At 42.6% G+C, this 21191-nt stretch overlaps 1 protein-coding gene across 1 annotated transcript in view; it reads left to right on the forward strand.

Moving 5' to 3' along the window:
* Positions 1 to 21191, forward strand: part of COL4A1 (collagen type IV alpha 1 chain) — a 131039-nt gene that overhangs the window by 809 nt on the left and 109039 nt on the right. The window lies entirely within an intron of this gene.

The raw sequence follows: 21191 nt of genomic DNA on the forward strand, positions 1-21191 counted from the left end.
CTCAGGGAGCTAATTTTATCACTGAGGTATTAGCGATCCGCTGTCCTCTAAATTAAATGACTCTGTTTCCTGGCGCTCCTAAAGTATTTGTGCAGTTCTTTCTGTACCTCTAAGTAAAAGGTAGTTGACATAATAATTTGAAATAGGTCATCTTTTTGTGTCTCCTTGGTGTCTTGCATTTGATTAGGTTGATGCTGTAGTAGTGAAATTCAGGGGTGCAGAAAACTCTTCAGTAGGCATGGGCAGATGGATTTTTGTTGTGTTTTCTGCTATAAATGTAGGATCTTGTATTAGTAAGCAGTAAAGGAAGCACTGAAAAGGGTTGTTTTAAACTCTTTTTTTTTCAGTTTAAGATGAAATTAGCTTCTGTAATGAATTATGATATCTCTCTGTGACCAGGGGGACGGTATGTATGCCTTCAATCAGCTGAAGTAAGAAATGCACTGAACTTCTGATGTGTTATCTGTTGCTCCTAGGCTGATAGTATCAGGCTTACGGTGATTGCAGTAAATCACTGGGTGATGCATCTCTTAGGTGATTCACTCATCATGTGGCATTAAGCTGATTAAACTGTATTCCTTTTGGGATATTATTAATTGTAATTAATTGAAATCTTTTGAAGTAAATGATTCACGTTTGAGTTCTGAATTTGGTATTCCTAGAGGTATAAATATCTGCCTGTGAGATATATTCCCGTCTTGTGCTGTAAAGTGAAGTCATTGGGTAAACCATGACTGTCAATCAAGGACAGAAAACTACGTAGGGAAGATGCACTTATTAAAAGAAGATACAAACTTTAATATCAATTATACAATTTCAAGTCTTCTGTAGCAACTCCGAAGAGGCTGTGCTTTAGAAGTGTCGTTTATGTGCTGGATAAATTGGTTTATTAAAATCAAGATTCCTTATAATGTAATCTGGACCTGTTAATTGTATTATGAAGTTATCCCCATAATTAACCGTTCTGTCTATGCTATGCTGGCTGCAGATTTACACTTCCTTGTCGGCGCCACCAGGAAACACAAGTATGTGGTAGAAGCTGAGCTGCTTGTAGTTTTGTTGCCTTAGACAAACTTTCAGCCGCACATGGGTGGCCTCTCAGTCAATGTGGTTCTGCTGGCATCGTCCCCAGCTCCACGCTGTTGCCTGTCAGTGGCAACTCCCCAAAAGGTGATGGAGGCTGTTGCTGGCCAGCAGCGTGCCAGGCGTGGGTGGTGGTCGAGGGGCTTCTCTTTGGAGGTCCCTGAGCCGGGCTGACGCCGCTGAGTGACTGTGGCTGGGCGGTGTGATCTGCAGTACACCTGGGCAGGACCTCTGACTTCTGCTTTTGGAGAGCTGGCAGAGCTGGCCCATTGCTCACATTGTCCTCAGACGAACGAGTTCCCACCGCTCACGTTTGAAGAGTAGGTGTGTTAGCAGACGACTGCGTGGTAGGCAAGGTTGTATGCAGTACTCTTTGCGATAGGCTGAATGGAGCAACTGCTTTTCTCCTGCAAAAAAAAATGACGCTGGTTCTTTTCTGCCCCAAAATAGCTAATATAGCTAGATTTTAAAAAAAAAAAAGTTATTTGTGCAGCCACAGTCTTGTCATGTTCTTAATTGTCCTGTAGCCTTCGTTGCAGAATCAGAGGCTGGAGGGCACCTTGGAAATTGTCTACTCCCACCCCCTGCTCAGAGCAGGGCCAGCTACAGCAGGCTGCCCACGGCTGTGTCCAGCTGGGTTTTGAGTATCTCCAAGGATGGAGACTCCACAGCCCCTCTGGGCAACCTGTGCCGGTGCTCGGCCACCCTCACAGGAAAAAATGTGTCTTCGTATGTGCATCATGATTGTGCCGGGGTAACTAACTGAGACTTGAGACCATGCCTGTGAATGCAAATGTAGCAGAAGCAGCTCGTGCTATGTTGTTGTTGGTGATTCTGCAGTGTAACAGGGTTGGCAGAGTGAAAAATTGTTTTTATCACTGACATATCCGTGATTTAATACATACAAGGAGATTTGGAAGGACTGCTCTCACAGAGGCGTTTGACGTAGCAAAGCCAGCCTTGAGCCAGCCACTGTCAGGATCCCGTGCCTCGGTACAGAAAAGGGAGCTGCTCCGTTGCAGCTCCCACAGGTTGTAATGTGGCACTATACGGTGCGTCCAGATGTGGCACTGGAAGCTCAGTGTTTTTTATATTGTCCAATTATAATTAAAATATTAATTATAGCTAATCTGGGCTCTTCTATGTTCTTCTCAGGAGATTCGTTTTCAAATTATAAGGAGAGCAGAGTGGAAGACAGGGCAGTAGATTAAGATATTTCCAGGTCAGGCTGAGAGACTGCTCCCACGAGATGGTTACAGGAGAAGCTTGTTTTGATGGATCTCTGCAGGGGCTCTCATTTCTGACACTCTTCAGGCTGCCATTTCCTTTGAAGAAAGTCCATTTCCTAACATTAGTACTGCTTGGTTGAGAGATGACAATGCTGTGGTAATCCCGGGTTCATGTTTCGGTACCTCGTCGATGCCGCTGCAGCGCCCATCCCTGTGCTTTCTGCAACGGAGCAAGATCTTCCGGCTGCGCTTGAGCCCCGGGGCGAGTCGCCTTCCCCACGGGTGGGCTGGCTGCCCTGCAGCGCTGGGGGAGCAGAGGCGATGCCTATCCGCTGCTGCTCGGCGGTGGGCTTAGTGGTCTCTCCGACTTCCCAACCCACCTCCCTTTCCACTTTCAGTGTTGGCAAAACAGGAGCTGGGCCAGAGCTGAGAGCAAGCTCTATCCAGCTACTAGGAGAAGGCAGGCCAAAACAGTGATAAAAGCATGCATAATTTCTTCCATGAGGGCAGTGCTGATTCCACCGGGGCTGTTTGAGCCGAGCGTGTGGTGGCAGCTGGGGACGCACTGGTGGGAGGCCAGGAGGTTTCTGTCCCCGCGTAAGCCCCGTCTGGGGAGTGGTGTCCCCTCCCTGGCTGGGGCAGAGGCAGCTCTGCTGTGTTGCCCTCATGGCTTCCTCGTGTCACCCCTCCTATTTTTAAACTGTATTTGGTGCTGCAGTCTGACACATGCAATTCTAGGCCAAAAGCGAAAAAATAAATTGCTTCCAACTGGTCTGAACAATTTTTCTGTTCCTTTTTTGTTAAAAACATGGTTTATGGAGATGAAGAATTACAAGACCGATAAACTGGGAGCAGATAAAGGAAATGACTTGGGCTTTTGGCGTGTGGCTGAAGAGAAGTCATCTGACTGAGTCTGAATGACTGACAGCACTTCATTTGGGGGTGCTTTTACTCGTGAAATAAGGCTGGGTTGGGCACCTGCCTTCTGCAGCCATTTGTGTCTAGGGCTGCCACTGCAATGCTGAGAGACCTGTCCCCTAAGGCCATTTGACATCCTTGTCCCTGCATGTCCTCAAGGACTTGCCAATACCAAGAGCACGTCTGACAAACCCTGACAGGTTTTTGTTCAGGATGGTCACTTCAATTCAGCAAATGTGGCTGGAAGGAGAGACCTAAATGACTTCCAATAAGTTAAGCATCTCTCGGGCTAGGAGGCTTCACAGGGAAATTGAAAACAGGGTTCAATTCTCCCTGCCAGGCTGTGGCGGGGTACAGGAGGGTCTGAAGAAAAGTACAGCACTCGCTTTTCTTTTTGTTGGAGCGAGGTGGCTTGGCAGGAAGGGGTTTGCGACCTGGCGCAGCCAAGGGTGCACCACAGAGGGCCATGAGACTGTGGGCAGGAAGGTGGCCCTCCAGCCCAAGGCGAGGAGCGCTTGCCGGGGAGGCGGTGGTCATGGGTTCATCTGTCCACCCCGCAGCAGTGGAGAATCATTTCGTCGATATATATACAGCACAAAATGCGTGGGCACTTCTGGGAGCAAGGGGGTGGGCCCGGTGTCTCCTTGCTCCCAGGAGAATGTCCTTGTCCCTGCTGTCCTTCCTACCCGCTTCCCCTCTCCCTCCTGCCGCAGTCAGGCGAGAAGGGTGGGCTGGTTTGGGGACACGTACCTGTTTGCTGCCAGCTGTGCTGGAGAACGCGGTCCCCGAGCCTCCCTGAGCAGCCAGTCCTGACTCATCTTGGTGAACTTTGTTCCCGGAGCCAGCTGTTGAGCGTCAGCACACGCAAGCGCGTTCCTGGACTGTCCTCCCAAGTAGCACGGTTTGCGCTTCTGAGCGTATGTGTATCAAATGCCTGCGAGACTACTGCAGTGTTTCATCGCATCTTGTCTGCTTGGCATATATAATCCCGGGTTTATAATTAGGTTATATAATGCCTGAGGCTATGCTGGATGTATATGCTGTCAGTTGCCTTGATCCCATAGAGAAATGTAGGATAGCGGCTGCAGGCAGCTAAGACAATTGTTTAAAAATGTCAGAAACCATCTCTAGGGATAGGCTTATGAATATTGTTCTTTTTATAGAACTAGACTAAACAAAGGAAGATTCAACAACCTCAACATGAGAATAAATTGACTTACTTCATCAGTGTTTAAAAGTTGCATAGTGCTCCCTTCCCAGAATTTCCGTTGACTTTCCCATCACAAAGGCCCGTAACACCTTGCAAAATTTGGATAAAGGGGAGAATTTGGGCGTGGGCTATGACTTGGCCGAAATAGCAACCTGTGCCTTTACTGAGTAGCTGAAGGTGTGAAGTACTGTTGCAATTTAATGATGTTTGTGGGATGATAAATTTTTGGTCCTCTGGGTTGTGAGCGGCTGGGATTATTCTTGGTGATTTAATACATCAGAGAAGTATGTGGAATTAGCCCTCCAAGAGTCTATATATAGTAGTATCTTGGACAACGTGGAAGTAAAATACAGAACAAATTAAAACATTGTCAATATGTCAGTTGCTATCATTACGCTATTCTAATCTGAAGTGACTTGCAATAAAGAAAAGGGCAAATGTGTTCTTCATAAAGAATATAAGTAGAAAATATAAAAAAAACCCCACTGTGTGTTGTTGCTCTCTGATGGATATAAACAGAAAAAGGATGATCAAAGATTTAATAAAAAAAAATTGTGTCCATTTTAGCTTTATGTTCCTATTTAGTATTGAGAAAAATATAAGTATATAACTAAGCAGGTTTCAGTAAATGTTTCAAAGACGAAGAAGATGACTGTTTAACCTTCCTTTATCTCTAAGATACTCTCTTACAGAAGGAGGAGCTTGGATAAACTTTCTAAATTGAAAAAAAAAGTACAGTAGTGTGTATTTAAAAGCGCTTTAGCTTCCAGTCCCTTGTACTCCTGCTATACTCTGTTCTGCTCTGGATTCACTTATTACCACTTTGATTGATCCAGTATCTCAAATATGTGTTTCTTAGGAAACCTCTTACTTTGTGCCTGCTTCCATCGCATTTCCAGCATGGGCAGAGAACACTGTAAGCCTTAAGGTTGTATTAACCCTTCTCAGTTTAGGTGAATGTGTGGGGGCGGTAGGAAATACTCCTTTCCTTCTCTGATTTGCCAAGTCATCAAGTGTCTGAAAACTTGTACTTACGGTGTCCAGTGAGGATTGTAGTCCTGCTTTTATACCCGTGCTAGCGTGTCTCAGTAGCGTGGGTGCAGTGCTGGTGCAAGGTGCTGAGGCGCGGGAGCGGGCGGCAGGTGCCGTGGGAGCCGCCAGCCTGGGAATCTGCTCGGGTGGAGATGAGTCAGCCTCCCCTCACAGCCCGCAAAAAAAACTCCTTTTTTTTTGGCCTGGATTGCCTTACAGTAACATAATAAAAAAGACATGGCCAAAGATGAAATGAAGGAAGCCAGAGAAGAGTTGGAAAAAGAGGTTTGTTTGGTTTTTTTTTAATTTATTTTTTCTAATGTTACCTTCAAGTAGTGTATCAAAAGCTGTCCTCGCACGTGATCTGAAATAAATGGCGTAAGATTTTCTAACATTGTGCCAACCTAACTAACAGAAAGCGTAACTGTGTTTCCAGCAGTTATTCAGCTGCTTTTATGGAATTTCGTATAGGTTGGGGGGTTTTTTGGGTGGATCCAAGGGAACCGCTAAACATCCTCTGTTCCCCTCCTTTCCTCTGCCTTTTCTCTCTGTGTGCGCGTTCCTGCTGCCTTCACCTTTACTGCCGCTGGCAAACAGCCTCTTGCGGGGTCTGAGGAAGGGTGTGCATCTTCAACAGAACAATGTAAAGGACAAAACACAAAGTCCTGTCAAGTGTGCTGAGTAAACAAATTGCAAAGTAATAATTCATTTTCTTTCATCTTTTTGTGGCCTTCGTCCGCTAGTAGCAGTGACAGAGACAGCATTTTGAGATGAAGGTTTTCAAGATGGCTGAGAGGGAACTGGCGGAAGAAATTATCAAAGTTATAAAATAAATGGAAGAATTAGTTTAATATACAAGGATTAATAGGAAGAACTAGAATATTTTAATTAAAAACCCAGTGAGTTAGGTCTTTTGCATTCAGAAGAAATACAGCCTGTTGTAGGTTAAGCATGGGACAAACTATCCATTATCCTGTCTCTAGATAACAATGTATACCTTAAAAAGCATTTCAAACACTACAACTGGGAAGCAGAAATAAGATTTTAGCTAAAGCTTGTCACCCCGGTGGAGAACCCTGTCTAGGTGTTAAACTGGGAGCAGAAGAGTTGTGCTGAAGAGCTCGAGTTTGCAGGCTCCGTGCTTTGTCTCTAAAATGAGATATGATGAAAGCCACAAATCAGTTCTAGATGTGGAACTTTTTTAAAAGCTGCCAGAATTCTGCTGGTACTCCCTAGCACCTGCTAGAAGAAAATTACTTGAGGCAACTAACATTGCATTTGCTGTACCATCTTTAAAACCCAGTGTGCAGCCTTTTCTCTGCCCGTGTTTGTCTGAGTTGCTGTGGGATTTATAATCTCTCTGGCTACATGGGAGGTCTGTGGTTTCACCAAGACGGTCAACCTTCCTTCTAAGCCAAGGTGCCCTCTCCTACGTCTTCTGTACATGAAAATGTTGTCTTAACACTGGGGCATGAACTTGGTAGAGCATTTCTAAATGGTTTAGTGGATGAAAGTGTTCTCATTCATCAATATAGTTGATGCCGTTCTTACATGAGCATTATTTCTATAGATATTCATTTTGGAAATTCACAGTGAAGTGTATAACCTTTCATGCAGATAATCACTAACTTAGGGGAAAATGTAGTGTTTTATTAGCTGGTTCTATTTTAATAGATAATTTATGGGGTCCTTAGTTTTAGTGTACAGATAGCAGAATGAGAAAGGCTGCTGCTTTTTTTTTTTTTTTTTGTCACGACAAATGTTTCAGTTGTAGCTAAGGGAAAAAACAAATTAGCCCATTTTCACTGGATAGCTATGTGCTGACTAGATATTTTAAGTCTTTTGGTCTTATTAGTCTAGTTGTTTATCTAGTGGAAGAAAACTTGTTTTCTAGTCTACTGAAGACTTCTATTGAAATATTTGATAATCTAAAAGCATTGAAACAAATCCTAAGATTGTAATGGAACCCAAATAAGGCTGAAAAATTACACTGGTCTGGACTTATGGGGCTGTAAAGAATTAGAACTAAAAGTTTGAAGAAAAATTAGTACATTAATGGTTTTTATTCATAGTGCACATATTAAGGGAAAAATCAGCTAAGTGAGGGTAGACTCAAGCATTCCAGGAATTTTCGTATTGTGCTTGAAGCTCTGTCCCTTTTATGGCAATGGTAAGTCAGTTATCTGCTAGCAGAATAAAAAAGGATAAATTCTGGCTGCCATAAAGCCAAGATGCATGTGCAAGCAGTATTCAGGGCCAAAACTCAGAAGATTTTTTTTAGCTGTAAATATATGTGTGTTTTTAACAGTTTGCAAGAACAGGCAAGGAAGACTAAAACTACGTAAATGCTTGTAATATTACAGCTTTGCTTGAGAAAATTATGAGTTTTTTTACTGAAACTATCACTTTTTTTTTAGCTGAAGTCTATTGACTGGGGCTGTATTTTTGTTACGAACAGTTGCATTTTTGGAATCAACATGGAAATATTTAGAGAAAAACAGGGAATAGCAAGAGGTATAAATGAAAGTGAGAAGAAAGTAAAAAGCTTAAAATTATCGTAGGAAGTCTACATTTTTACCCTTTTTTTTCAAATGGTGCAGTGATTCTGAGGAGTCAAGGCTGCGCGACTGATCCCAAGGGGCTGGAGTAGAAACCAGGGCAAGAAACATCCCGGAAGGCAGGGATTAGAAGAGGTTGTCAAAAACTGGGATTACAAAAAGAAGAAGTCAGGAAAGAGGGAAAGGACTAAGTGCTAGAGCCCTGCACTTACAGTTTTGCTTAGCTGTAGGACAACTGTGGGAGCTGCCTCTGGCTCCTGGCCCCGTCACCGTTTGTGAGGACCCCCCAGCTGGCAGTCCCAGCCTGGAAGGGGTTGTTCCTCTGGTCGTTACTGATAAATCCCAGCTGGGGGAAGACTCAGACATGGGTTCTGGTGATGTTAATTGTTACGTAATGTAATCTTACTGTCTGTGACTTTCTATTGCTATTTTAAAACTTACTTCCCATTATGGACCTTAGTGATATAGTGAATGTTGTACCAGTGCCTAAGGTCTTTGGGTTAAATAATGTCTCGGCTTATGCCCTTGAGAATGCCAAAATAATAGTTCAAATCAGGCAGAAAAACAAATCCATCTTGCTGGGGACATGCCTTTGAAAATGTGCTCTGATTTACACTGGTCAGACAAACAGTGGATGCTGATTTCTGATGCATTTTCCAGGAATGGTGTGCTTGGTTGGGACAGAGCTTGTCATCTTGAATGGACTGGAAGTGTCATGAGCATAGAAAAGCTTTGAATGGTAGCCCTTGAGATGTGCAGGCAGGCAACTGCCAACCTCGCAGTGATTCTAGCTCAGTGCCCTCTGTCCTGTCAGGTGCAGAGTCCTTTCCTCAACGTTGCTAATGACTTCAGCTTCCATTTAATTCATTTTTAGAGTAGTTGAAGGTGCTAAGGATGTGGAAGGATTTTTCTTAGAGCATCAAGGAGACCAAAGAAGATGATGGTGACAGGGCAAAGCCAGAAAACTGCATAGGTCAAAAATGAGGAAGATTGTTTTGTGAGGATGCTTCTGTGTCCCATCGTTATGGGAGTCATGTTTTCTTCTTAGTGTCTTCAAATAAAATCCTCACAGGAACAAGCCTAGCAAGCGATGGTCTTGTACCCATTTGTGTCACCACAGCCTTTGCAAAGATCACACACACACCTACTAAAAGGTGTTTGTTCTAAACACCTTCCTTGCATTCAGAAACACTTTCTTATGGATACCACAGGACCTGCTGATGCTGGAATGGACTTGGCAATGTGAGAGCAAGAGGAGAAGGTCTGTGCGATCCTGTAGATACACTGTTCCTGGATGCTGCCAGGCCCACAGAAAAGTACAACTGCACAAAACACATGTAGGATATCATCAAGACTAACTGAACCTATGTTAAGGCCTGAGCTGGCATGTACATGGGCCCTATGCAGCTTGAAATGAAAGCCAGCATATTATGATTTTGGTCCAGAGTTTGCAAATTACCAATTCCGTGCACAATTTTAGTCAGTCACGCAATATGAGACACATCTGTGTATTGACAGATATGCAAGTCTGGACTCCATTTCAGCAGAAGACGTTTTATATTTGTTTAATGTCAATATATCAATATCACTTATTTTAATAATTAGTCTCCTGTCGGTTAAAATTAAATAGAATCATTTTAGCTTATGAAAGAGAACAGCACGCAGAACTTAATGCAATACCAAAACAGGCCACGTACTGAGTATCTTCTGTTGAGCTCCGGTTTGTTTTAGCTGGACTGTTACCCTGTACCATATGGCCCATAAGCAATTCTTTGTTTTTGTAAATCCCCATTCATTATCATACATTAAAGTCTGAACATTTCATGAACAAAACATGAAAAGTTTTGCATTTCGCTGCCCGTGCTCTCTCAGATGCATGCCATCATTGCAATGGTAACGGGCAGTTACACGGAACGGATTTGCACATGGCGCAGTGTGTATCTACATTGTGCAAGAGAAATGTATGAAATTGATTGATATGGGAAGGTGCATATGTGATTATGTCATGTCTTGTATTGTTTTTGATAACACCCCTACATTTCTAATAAATGTGGTTCAGCTGTCTAGAAAATTATTTCACAGTTCTAAATCCGAAGATATATAAATCATACCAAATCAGTCATGAAGACGGAGAATGAGTTCTCTGCAAAGTTGCCCATATTATTGGATCCAGCATTGGAACAGGCTGCCCGGGGAAGTGGTTGAGTCACCATCCCTGGAGGCATTTAAAAGACGGGTAGATGTGGCACTTAGGGACATGGTTTAGTGGTGGACTTGGCAGTGCTAGGTTAACGGTTGGACTCGATGATGTTAAAGGTCTCTTCCAACATAAATGATTCTAAGTATTGCTGAAAAGAACTGAATGTTGTGAGTACTTAAAATGTGAGCCTCTTATATGAGTTTTTCTGTACCTGAAGACAACTAATGAATTTCTGGAATGTTAGGTAAAATGTAAAGCTTGGGTACAACACCACTAGTTAAAATTGAATTTGTAATATTGCATGTAGTGATCTGTTTCTCGTCACTATTGTTTGCTGTGTTAGAAAGCGTGAAGTGCAGAATTCCTGTGCTTAGATTTATGGTATTAGATGCAAGCTGCCAAGAAAGCATTTTTTAAATCTGAATCACACCATGCTAAAGGCAGGGTTATGATGTACCTTCATAAGTAACCAATCTCATATTTGTCACTGGTGGTGGGCAGCGATCTGTGTGTTTCCCTTGGTACCAATTATTAAACCGATAGCCCAATATTAAGTGAGATAATTCATAGGAATTAGTCATTTGACTGAGTTTTGGTGCTGATGCTTCAATATCTGACTGGCTGCAGGAATTAGTGACCCATTAAGTGTAAAACTGTCATGGAGAAGCCTGATCTTATGCAAGTGTCCGCTTTTTTAGACTGGTTATTTGCCCGCCTCTGTTTGGCCGGGCAGAAAAGGAATGGGACTGTAAGAGAGTCAAGGCACTTTGCACATTCTGGTGAAATACTGAGGTATCAGCTGGGCAGAGAAATAATTTCTAAGTATATTGGCTCGGTAAGACCAACGGCCACACTTAGTTGTCCCTCCATGCCTTCCCATGTGTGCTGTGCTCCCTGTGGGACAGGTGACGTTTCAGCTTTCTCCTTACACCTGCTTTACTGCGGCGTGTGAAAAAGGCATACCGGCTTTTTCTTCCCTGGCTATTGCCTCCTACACATAAAGCCTTGCAGGTGAATCAGCACCGTTTGCCTTTTGCTGGCTGCCAGCACCTGCGGCTTGGGCTGGCCAGTGGCAGGGATGCGTTCCTGGAGGACCAGCAGTGGCACCCGCTGCCCTTCATCCCGCGGGAGAGGCAGAGGAGTGCGGATCAGCTGGCGGGCTGCCCATCCCAACTCAGACACTTGGCGGTCGCGTCTGCTTCCCGTGAGCCCAAGGATGACCGGCAGAGATCCTGCATCCTTGGCCTGTCCCGCCGGGATTGGAGAGGTTTGATCTCTGGTAGTGCTGCTCCATCCCTGCCTGGAGTCGCCTTTGAAGCTGAACTCTCTGGCTGACTGCAGTAGGGAGCAAGAGCAATGCCTGTTGCATCCCCTTCAAAACCTACAGGCGATGAGAAAGGGGAGGAACAAGCTGTAAAAAGACCAGAAACAGCCAGTAAGATCTATGTGTCTTTTCTTACTCTTAGGGTATTTCAGCGATTTGTTTATGACATGAGAAATTACTTCTGTCACTGAAGAAGTATTACATGCAGAGAAGTAGGCTAGTGGTCTCGGTCACCAGAGTAAAAATAAGTTTTGTCAGCTTGTTTGTCTGAGGGTTATTTGATATTAACAGATTTACAGAGAGAATAAGAGGCTAGTCAGATGTCCTGTGCCTGTTTTCCTCCCTTCCAACCAGCATTACCCTGTTCCCTAGACTGAAAGTCCAATGTCATGTCTGTAACCACTTTATTTTTTCCATATATGTTTGTTTTGATGTTGGGACTTAGTGATGGTGGGCTGATAGCTTCCTAAAATGTTAGTCAATTAAAATATAACAGAACATGTGAAAGTATATGCTATTGTCTAATGTCAGGAAGCCATTAAAAGCTTCTGGATGTGTTGACAGGTGAGAAACTACCTAGGTGTAGTGATCAAGGTAAATTAGCAATGGAAAAATACCTCCTGAGGCCCTAGGCTGAGTCATCAAAGAGAGGTTTTTTAAAATAATAAAGACATTAACAAAGAGACAACTTCCAAAATGTTATCAGTAGAGTACGAGGCAACTTCTTCTATAGGGTTTGGTTTAATATTTCCCACTGATAAACTAGCTTAAAACTAGATTCAAAGACTCTGGATGTATTTCTTGGTACCTGTTTTTCTCCTCGTTGTAACTCTTACCAGTGCAAAGGAGACAGACTGCTGGGTGGGGTCTTCTGGTAGTCATTTAGTCCGGGGGTGTTTTCAGGGAAGGGGGTCTAAAAATGGGAGGTTGACTGAAACCCATGAAGTTTTGTGGCTGTGCCCAGATGGTGTATTGTTTCTTTTTTACGGACTACTGACAGTTGGTACAGATCACGGCATCTAGAACCCCTGTGAAATGCAGGAATACTTGTGTTTTGGGGAAGAAGCAGCCCAAAATGTTTAGGAATAAAAGGTAACTTCCATTTTTTTGGTTTTGTTTCTTTTTCCAGGCCTTATCAAGAAATACTGGAAAGGAAAATTTTGGAGAAAAATTCGAAAGAAACGTACATTATATATTTTTGTCTCAGAATAGGCGGTAAAGTAATTGCTAGGGTAATCATAAAAGTATTACTGCTGTACTTTTATTTATCAGAATTCTTTCTAGTATTATAAATAGTTTGAATAAACAACTTCATTTTGGAACCTGCAGTATCAGCCAAACACAATTCCTGTGCACTGCAGTCTGTGCTGCTCAGTCCTGTGCAAAGTACACTATGTCTATACGTTGGCATATTATGTTTCATGACTAAAATTTTGTCACCAGAAGCATCTCCTTTATTATAGAGCGAAGTACCCGTGCACATACTTGTTTCTGAAGTCTTCATTTTTGTTTCCAAGTTAATGACACCAACACTCTCTCTTTCAGCATTTTCTTTCAGCATATACTTATCTGTTAATAGAACCCCCTCAATATTACATGTAATATTCAGAAGTATTTTATAATTCATTTCATGCAAACATATCTAGCACTGCTCACTCCTTTGAAGACTAAGAGATGCATTATGCATAATGTAGATAAACCCTCATGTTGGTAAGCAAGTATCTGTTGCAGATACTTTCTCCCCCCCCTCCCCCCCCCCCCCTTTTATTTTTCTTCAGGAAAAGTGTGATACCCCCCTGCCCTCTCTCCCAACGCCTTTAAAACCTGTGGGGACTTCTCACATCTTAAGTCAGGACCGTGGAGATCTAGGTGGATAATCCAGGAAGAATAACAGGTTCCAATGAATTTCTTTTCCCTGGCCAATAAAGTTGGCATAGCCTAGATTTTGACTCTGTGGTAAAAATAAAGTGGTGTTTTTTTCTCTTCTTTCAAGTTAAATTATGAACTTTCTTTCTCTGCAGTCTAAGGTTTTATTTTTCGAGTTTGCTTTGTTCTGTGGCATGTTCATCAAACCTTTTTACATATGAAGCTATGGACATTGCGTCTTGTCCAAAGGAAGAGTGTCTGTTTCAGAAGAACATCTCTAATGTTGCCTCTGGACATACACTGCCCTGCCACAAACCCCTGGAGGGCTGCCATTTTTTTGTCTGAAGGATCCAATGTGGTCATTGCATCTCCAGTGGTTCCCCTCCCGTTGCACACCCACCTGCTCCCTCAGCTACATGCAGAATTGCAGACAGGTTCAGGTACTGCAGCCCGAAGTGAAGGATCCAGCATTATTTGTAAGGAGGTTGTCCTAGAGTAGCTTTCTTCGTACAGTTCTTTCCCTTTCCCCCTTTTCATTTGGTGTATACAAGGAACTCGGCTCCCTGAGCAGCTCCCACTAGCCGCTTAGGTACCTTGTTTGAGCAAATAGTGGGGGTCTCTAGCTCCATAAAGCTCATCAACTGCTTATCTGGTTCCTGTCCTAGGATAAGGTCAGCTTGTTGCTGATCTGGTGGGCTGAGGGAGATGTTACAGGCAGTTTCCAGTCCAGCTACAGGTGAACGTGGCTAGCTGCACAGGTCGGAGCAGAAACCCAGTCCCTAGTTTGCCACAGGCTGCTTTGGCAGGCCTAGGCAGTATTTTTGCTTCCCCGCGTCTCCCTTTCCTGAAGGTGAAGTGAGGATAACAAAACTTTCTGATCTTCAAGGTAGGACATAAGTCAGTTGTGTGATATTCTGTGATAGGGATTATACAAAGCCTGAAAGCGTATGATAAAAATTCATTTGATCGAGATGAAGATTAATTTTTCAGTATCACCAGCTTCAGGAATAAAAGCAGTGTGCGTGTCCCAAAATCTGGCAGTTTATACCCATCGCTTAACATGTAACTCTGGATTGTCTAGCTGTTCACTGTATTGGCCCTTCCTGTTCTCATTTTTAGGTGTTTCTACAGTAACCACAGAGACAAAAACTCTAAATAAAGAGGCTAAATAGCAGAATGGGAAAAAGATGGATGATCAAAGGGAATTTTGTCAGAGAGTTCAGGATAGTGCACCAGATTAGCTGGGGATTTCCATCTGAAGCTTTTATTTTGGCTACTTCTTTGTGACCCTCTTCGAGAACAAAATTGTTCCTAACTCTAGTTACAGTGTATTTAAAAGCATATCTTCTAAATTGTTTCTGCTTAGGACCCCAAAATAGAAAAGCCTTTTTTTTTTTTTTTTTCCCCCCACCTCCAAGAAAAGGCAAGTATTCACAGAATTATTTGGACAAGTAAAGGTAATAGATATGAATGTTGATATCCAGTGTAGAGGAAGAAAATAAAAGTAATTGGACAGAATAGCTTTAAACCCACATGCCTTATGATGCCTGCCAATTTGAGGAAAAAACAGCCAAGGTATCTATTTTAAATTTATTTTAGTGATTTAAAAAAGTCTTGTGGAAATGGAAGTTTTAACTTTAAATTTTTTTCAGTTTCTTTAACATGAAATTCCTTTCCAGTGAAAAAAAGAGAAATGAGTAAATGAATAAAGGGAAGGCTTGCCAACAGATGGTAAGCTTTGCATTGTTATTAATAACTATTAAAAGTTCAATGTCATAATATGAGAGTATGTTACCTGCTCTCCTCTTCCCCCACTGCTAATTGAAAGTAAGGGGGGGAGTGATTTAATTCTTTACGATTAATTTTAGAGTTGGACAAGATAGAGAATCCAGGCTGTTCTCAGCTGGATAGCAAACAGTAGAGCTATTCTTTTGGTCCGAAAACCCTGACCTCGTAGGGAAAAGTGATCCAACTGCTTCCAAAATAGGCACATCTGTATACTGTAGTACTTTGTCTCTCAGGGATACTTGATGTACGCTCCGCCAGTTGAAGTACGGGTGAGATAAACGTAGAGTTACAGAATAAAAGGCATGAAACTACACCTCATCCCAAAAATTGTAGGCACCCCTGTGTGTGTTTTGTTTAGAAAAGTTATGTCAGTCTGGTTTAGGAAGTACGGCAGACAGCTTCTGTTCTTCATTCTCTTCACTACTCAGTTTCTGGTGGGCACCTAAATACTTGAGCTGTCTTAACTATATTTACACAGACTAAATCACTCTAGCATTGTTACGAAAGTAATTTTTTCTGTATTCAGGTGCTGAAATACAGAAATGGAGATGGAAATGCAAAGTAAGTGTCCTTTCAGTTTGTTTTGCTCTCTTTTTCCCTTGAAAGTGCAACATGTTTGAGATATTCAGAAGAAACATTGAAATTTAAACAGGGCTATAAAGTGAGACGTGGATGTGATTTTACTTTTGTAAGCACTATTTTTTGTCTGTACAATTTTTTGCTTGTACAGTTTTCTTTGTTGAGTTCAGAATAAGAGAGCTCCCAGCCGCCGTCAGCTCCTCGCCCCAGGAATATCAGGTACCAGTGAAGGAGGTATTGCAGAACCCATTGGTGGGGAAACAGATTTGCTGCTTTTCCTAAAAGAGTAATAAGAAAAGGCAGCCTTCTGAGCAAACCTTCATTCAGCTGTTGTAGTAGGATTAGGAGAATAGATTGACCACAGTGGCAAGATGTTGGGAGTCGGGAGACTTGGTCTCTGTTGTAAATGCTGTATGATTAATTTTACGGATTTGGACAGGGTAGGGAAGGAGGCTGGACTGACTTGCTGGCTGATGCTGAAGTGGCTGCATCCCACAGGGCTGCCAAAAGAGACATTTCCACTCCTTTTCCTCATGTACGTTAGCATCAGTGTTCGTTTTGCTGTAAGCTGGAGCCTGTTTCAGCCCGGCTGGTTCCCAGCATTGGCTCCTGGTACGGCTGGCTGCGTGACGGTCGGCGTTAGCACAGGAGAGGGAGCGGGAGCGGGGCCAGACCGCAGCTGTTAACAGCAGCAGGGATTTGGGCTGTGCTGCAGGAGCTGTGTTAACCACAGCTTCAAGGTGTGGTTTCACATCATAGCTGGGCTGACCTAGAGGAGGTATGGAGGATGAGTGGGGCTGACCTTCTGGTTGCAGCCAGCTATTAACTGGCTTCCCCAAACTGCAGCCTTGCTCCATCTCTTGTCTGTTTGCATTTGGAGCGGCGGTGGCCATTGCAAGTGTTTACATGATGTATAGCCAAATGCACTTCCCTCTTACCGCTGTCCATATGCTGACATAATACTAATATATCTTCGTACAGAGAAAATGCTTAAGGAATATTCTGTTTTCATAGTCAAGCTCTGTGCAACCTAAATATGGGCCCCTTTCGCATCATACTAGCCTTTAATTGCTTGATGGATTTCACAGGATCTCATCTCATTCAACACACAGAACAGACTGTGCTCACTGAGTGAGGGAGGATGCAGGGGTTTTTTTGCCTTACTCTTTACTTTTTGGACTTGTTTCTTATTTAAGATCTCATAATCAAGTTATGCTTTGAAGGCAGAACAGCTGCCTTCAGCTTCTTACGAGCTTCCTATGCCTTTTATCACAATAACACCTGAATGCTTCAAAAAATCACCCACGGATTTTTAGAAGCTTACCCCCCAGATGGAAGGAGGCAGCGTATTGCTGCACTCAGCTATTTCACCCCATTTTGTCTTGTGCCAGCCAGAGTGGTGCTTGAACCTTTCTTGAAGATTTCTTAGCTATTTGCTGACCGTTTGGGAGAGGAAGCACAGAGAAGGTAATGTCAGAAGTACCTCTTAATTAGCATTTGGTAGCATTTCATAGTTTGTTTTTAACACAGTAACTTCAGCTGAAGCTGGGTCTTTGAGATCTTTGGTCTGAGAAAAGATCCAACACCAAACATGTGGAAAATGGTGAATGTATAATTAGTGACTACCTGTGAAAAGCGTGGAAATTATTTGTGCAGCGTCTTCAAGGGATTTCATGGTAGAGGCAGGGACTGGATCCCCTTCTCCAGGGCACCACTCAACTGCCTTAACCAGTTGTCTGCCTCAGCTCTCCGGGCATCTTCCACTACCTGCAGCAACCACGGAGCAATCACGCAGGCAGCCTACCTTACGATAGCAAACCCTAATGCTGAAATTTCATTTTCTCTTTAAATGGATCAGAGTGGGGCTGGCGCTGGCCAGGGGTGGCCGTGCTCTCTCCCAGCTCATGCCTATTTTCAGAAAGGAAAAGTGTTTTCCACCAGACAGTTCCTTCCTATGGCTTGCTAGGCAGCAAAAGTGCAAGGCAGATAGGGTGGTGCCAGCTTGGCCAGGCCAGGCTGGCGTGGAGGACTGGGGTTGCCTCAGAGCAGTAGTAATTCAGTGAGTTCAGCCTGTGCAAGGAAAGCAAGAGACTTGCTCGAGAAGCAAGTAACCCTCTGCTCAAGGCAGGGCTTATACGGAGCTCTCGCAGAGCACCTTAATTTTGCATTTCCTAACTTGCCTTAGCATGGAAGGACAAGGTTGTAAACCTAAAACTTTCAAAAATAATTGAAAGAACAAAGTGAATTCAACAAAAAAAAGAAAAAATGTCATCGTTTCCATTTAACTCTTTCAAGAAAGGAAGGTTGTGAAGTGTAGCTCTGCCACAGAAGTGGTGATGAGAAGTACCAGTTCCCTGCTGCTCTCAGTTATCCCATCACTTTCTCAGGGCGGGAGGAAGGTGTGGTATTTAAAAACCTTTCTCAAAGGCTTCATAGTTACTTACTGAAAGTGGTGGTGAAATGGAAATTCATTTTTTCCATGTCTCATCCAGGCTATTGTTTTGCTCCAGTAAAGAGGCTTCACTCTCTGCTTTTTTCTTCTCATTTTTTCAGCCCAGTGTCTTTCCCCTGGCTGTATCGGTTATTTTCCTTTTACATTATCTATTTATCTTACCTGTCACCTTCTTTTTCTCCTCATTCCTTTGCCCTGATAGTCCATCCCAGTGTGTTTTAGTTTTACCCTTCCCTCTTCACATGAAGCCAGTTGACCTTACGTATATTGCCAGGGTTACTAGCTTTGCCTGTAATAAGGAAGAAAAGGGTATGCATGCAGCAAAACACAGGTTTTGATGTTAGCATTGGATGTACTTGAGTATTTTGCCTTTTAACTGCTGATGAGCAGGCAGTTCGCAGTTTACAAGCTGCTTCATCTGTTTGATGTACCCATTACAACATCAGTGCTTAGTCTGTGCTCCTCTTTTAGTGTTCCTGTCTTTCTGTTGAACTATTGCCAGATATAACTTGTGTGTCTGAAAACATGGAAGAGTTGATGGAACAATTGTCTGTCTTTTTCCCTGGAAATTGTTCAGTGGGTTTTTGCTTTGGCGGGGTTTTGTGTTGTGTTTATAGCTATCCCATCCGATGCTTAAAGTCACCGTGAGAAAATGGAAAGGTCAGATGCTGCAGGACATCCTTGCAAACCTGCTTTCCATCTCATGAATATGAAGCTTTTAAAACTAGCTAAAAGCTTTTTTGAAGCAACTGGAGAATGATAAAAATCTATGAATTCAGCTGAAGCAATGGTAAAACTGCAACCCAGTTATTTTTAGGCTTTATGTAGACAGATGCAGGTTTTTGCAACCTGTTTTGAATTATCTGTGGTAATAGAAAATTGTATATTGCTATTAAAAGTGTAAAGCTTGAAGTTCTCGTAAGCATGTTTCTACTTAGAGAGCATCTGTCAGAAGATCAGTACTGGCATTGTGACACCACCTGTCCTTCTACACATGGTGCCTTCTATGCACTGCTGGTAGCAGGTAGCCCCAGCTGTCCACTGGATAGCAGTGAGCACCTCAAAACTAGTTGTAAAGCTGGTGTGCATTATAGAAGTATTAAATACACTGAGTGTCTTGTAAGATTTTTCTAATTAGCTGTTTAAAGTGGTAATTAATTAAAAAAAAAGTCTTAGTTGTCCAAAAAGATCATTGTATGCCTTTCCTGAATAAAGTAATTTGACACTGTGAAGCTGGATAAGCAGTGTGATGTAATTTTATGTAGCCCTTAGGACAAAAAGAAATGTAATTGTCAGTCTACTAATAGGCTGAGCAGAAATACAGTAGAAGGGGAAAATGAGGAGGGTTGAGTGTGCTATTATAAGCAGGTGTTTTATAGCTTGTACATGCAACAATTTCAAAGCTTATAAATACTAGAAAGCTCCCCACGGTTTCAGTGAGCTTTAGTTTCAATCTTGAACATTGGACTTAGGGCTGTGCTAAGACTGAGAAATGAAGAAGAAAACCAGAAGAAACCTGACAACCAAAAGTTCATGCTCCATTGGAGCTCCGTGTTCTGACTTTGCTAAATGTGATCACTAAATATTGATGAATAATTGCAGGCAGGTATCATGGCATAAACATACAGTTTAGTAAGAATGACTAAAAAGTGTGAGGAATGATTGGGGTGGTTGCTTTGGCTACTGTTCGTGTTTGAATAAGAACTGTTTTCTTTTAATTCAAAGTGAACAAATATTAGAATTACCTCACATGTCTTTTAAACATTTATGGGTGTCATGACTTCCATAATGCATAAAACTGCAAGGAAAAAAAGTTGTGCTTTTTGAACAGCAGGATTTAAAATTCTCACTGTTGCTATTTCATTGGTTTTTAGGACCTTTTCTTTAAGAGAGTTTTGCTTTTAATATAAGTGAGTAATTGTTTTATGTTTTCAGAGGAATAATAATGACATTGTGTTGCATTCTAGATAGTTCGGAGTTTAGGAATGTGACTTTTATTTTAAGGTTGCATGGATCTCCCAAAGGCATTTCACTTTTGACCTTTAGATGAAATAAATGGATGCTCGCTTTTTGTAGAACGGACAGAGCCTGCTGGTGGAGTGTAAAGGCATTTCTTATTTAGCACAAAGTCAAGCTTTATGTGGAGAATTAGATATACAGATTAAGCAACAGTACTAAAATGAAGTAATGCCAATATAATGCCAATCTTGTTCTCGCCCTAAATAAGTTTACATCCTTAGACTCAAACTGCTAATGCGCATCTGTGTTATCAGCTCTGCCTTTAGCTCCTTTGCTTCAATTTTCCATTCATAATTTCATAGCAATAGCATAGCAACAGAACACGCAATAGAACACGCCTGTGCGTGTATGTGTGTGCTAAGGGTCAGGCTTTATTTCTTCTGAAGTCTGGGGTGCCTGCCATGTGAGTTAGTATACATATTTGTTAGCAGGTATGTCTAGTTTTCACAGTAGAACAGTTTTGATTGTAGCTAATAGGAAACAGATGCCTAGATTATGACTTCTGCAGTACGTGTACCTTACACTGTGTCTTCCTATTATTATGGTGTTTGTAACATGTTAATTCTTTCAGCTGCTCCTCAAGAGACGGTATGTGCAATGGTTTTGTGTGGCTTTAATTTTTTAAATAAAGTACGGGTGCTGTAAATGGATTTTATATGTTAGAGAAGGCAAAATAAAAAAAATGCCGTACACTGGAAGCAGAAGATGGAGAGATTTGTTGTGATGCCCTGTAATCTGTAGAAATTCATTCCTGGCTGCGAACCACCCTTTTTGAAGTGCAGAACTGATCAGAAGGAACATGGATGTGGACTCTTGCCAGGTGGTGTGTCCAGCTTTCCAGCAATGGGATGTGCCACCGAGGGGCGACCGAGGTTTCACTCGGCAGCTGGGAGCGCTGCCCTGCACGGTCGAACCTGCCCCAGAGGGGCTGTA

The sequence above is a fragment of the Nipponia nippon genome, unplaced genomic scaffold (assembly GCF_047370975.1).
Source record: "Nipponia nippon isolate SJK-2023a ecotype South Korea unplaced genomic scaffold, ASM4737097v1 scaffold_2, whole genome shotgun sequence".
NCBI classification, from domain to species: Eukaryota; Metazoa; Chordata; class Aves; order Pelecaniformes; family Threskiornithidae; genus Nipponia; species Nipponia nippon.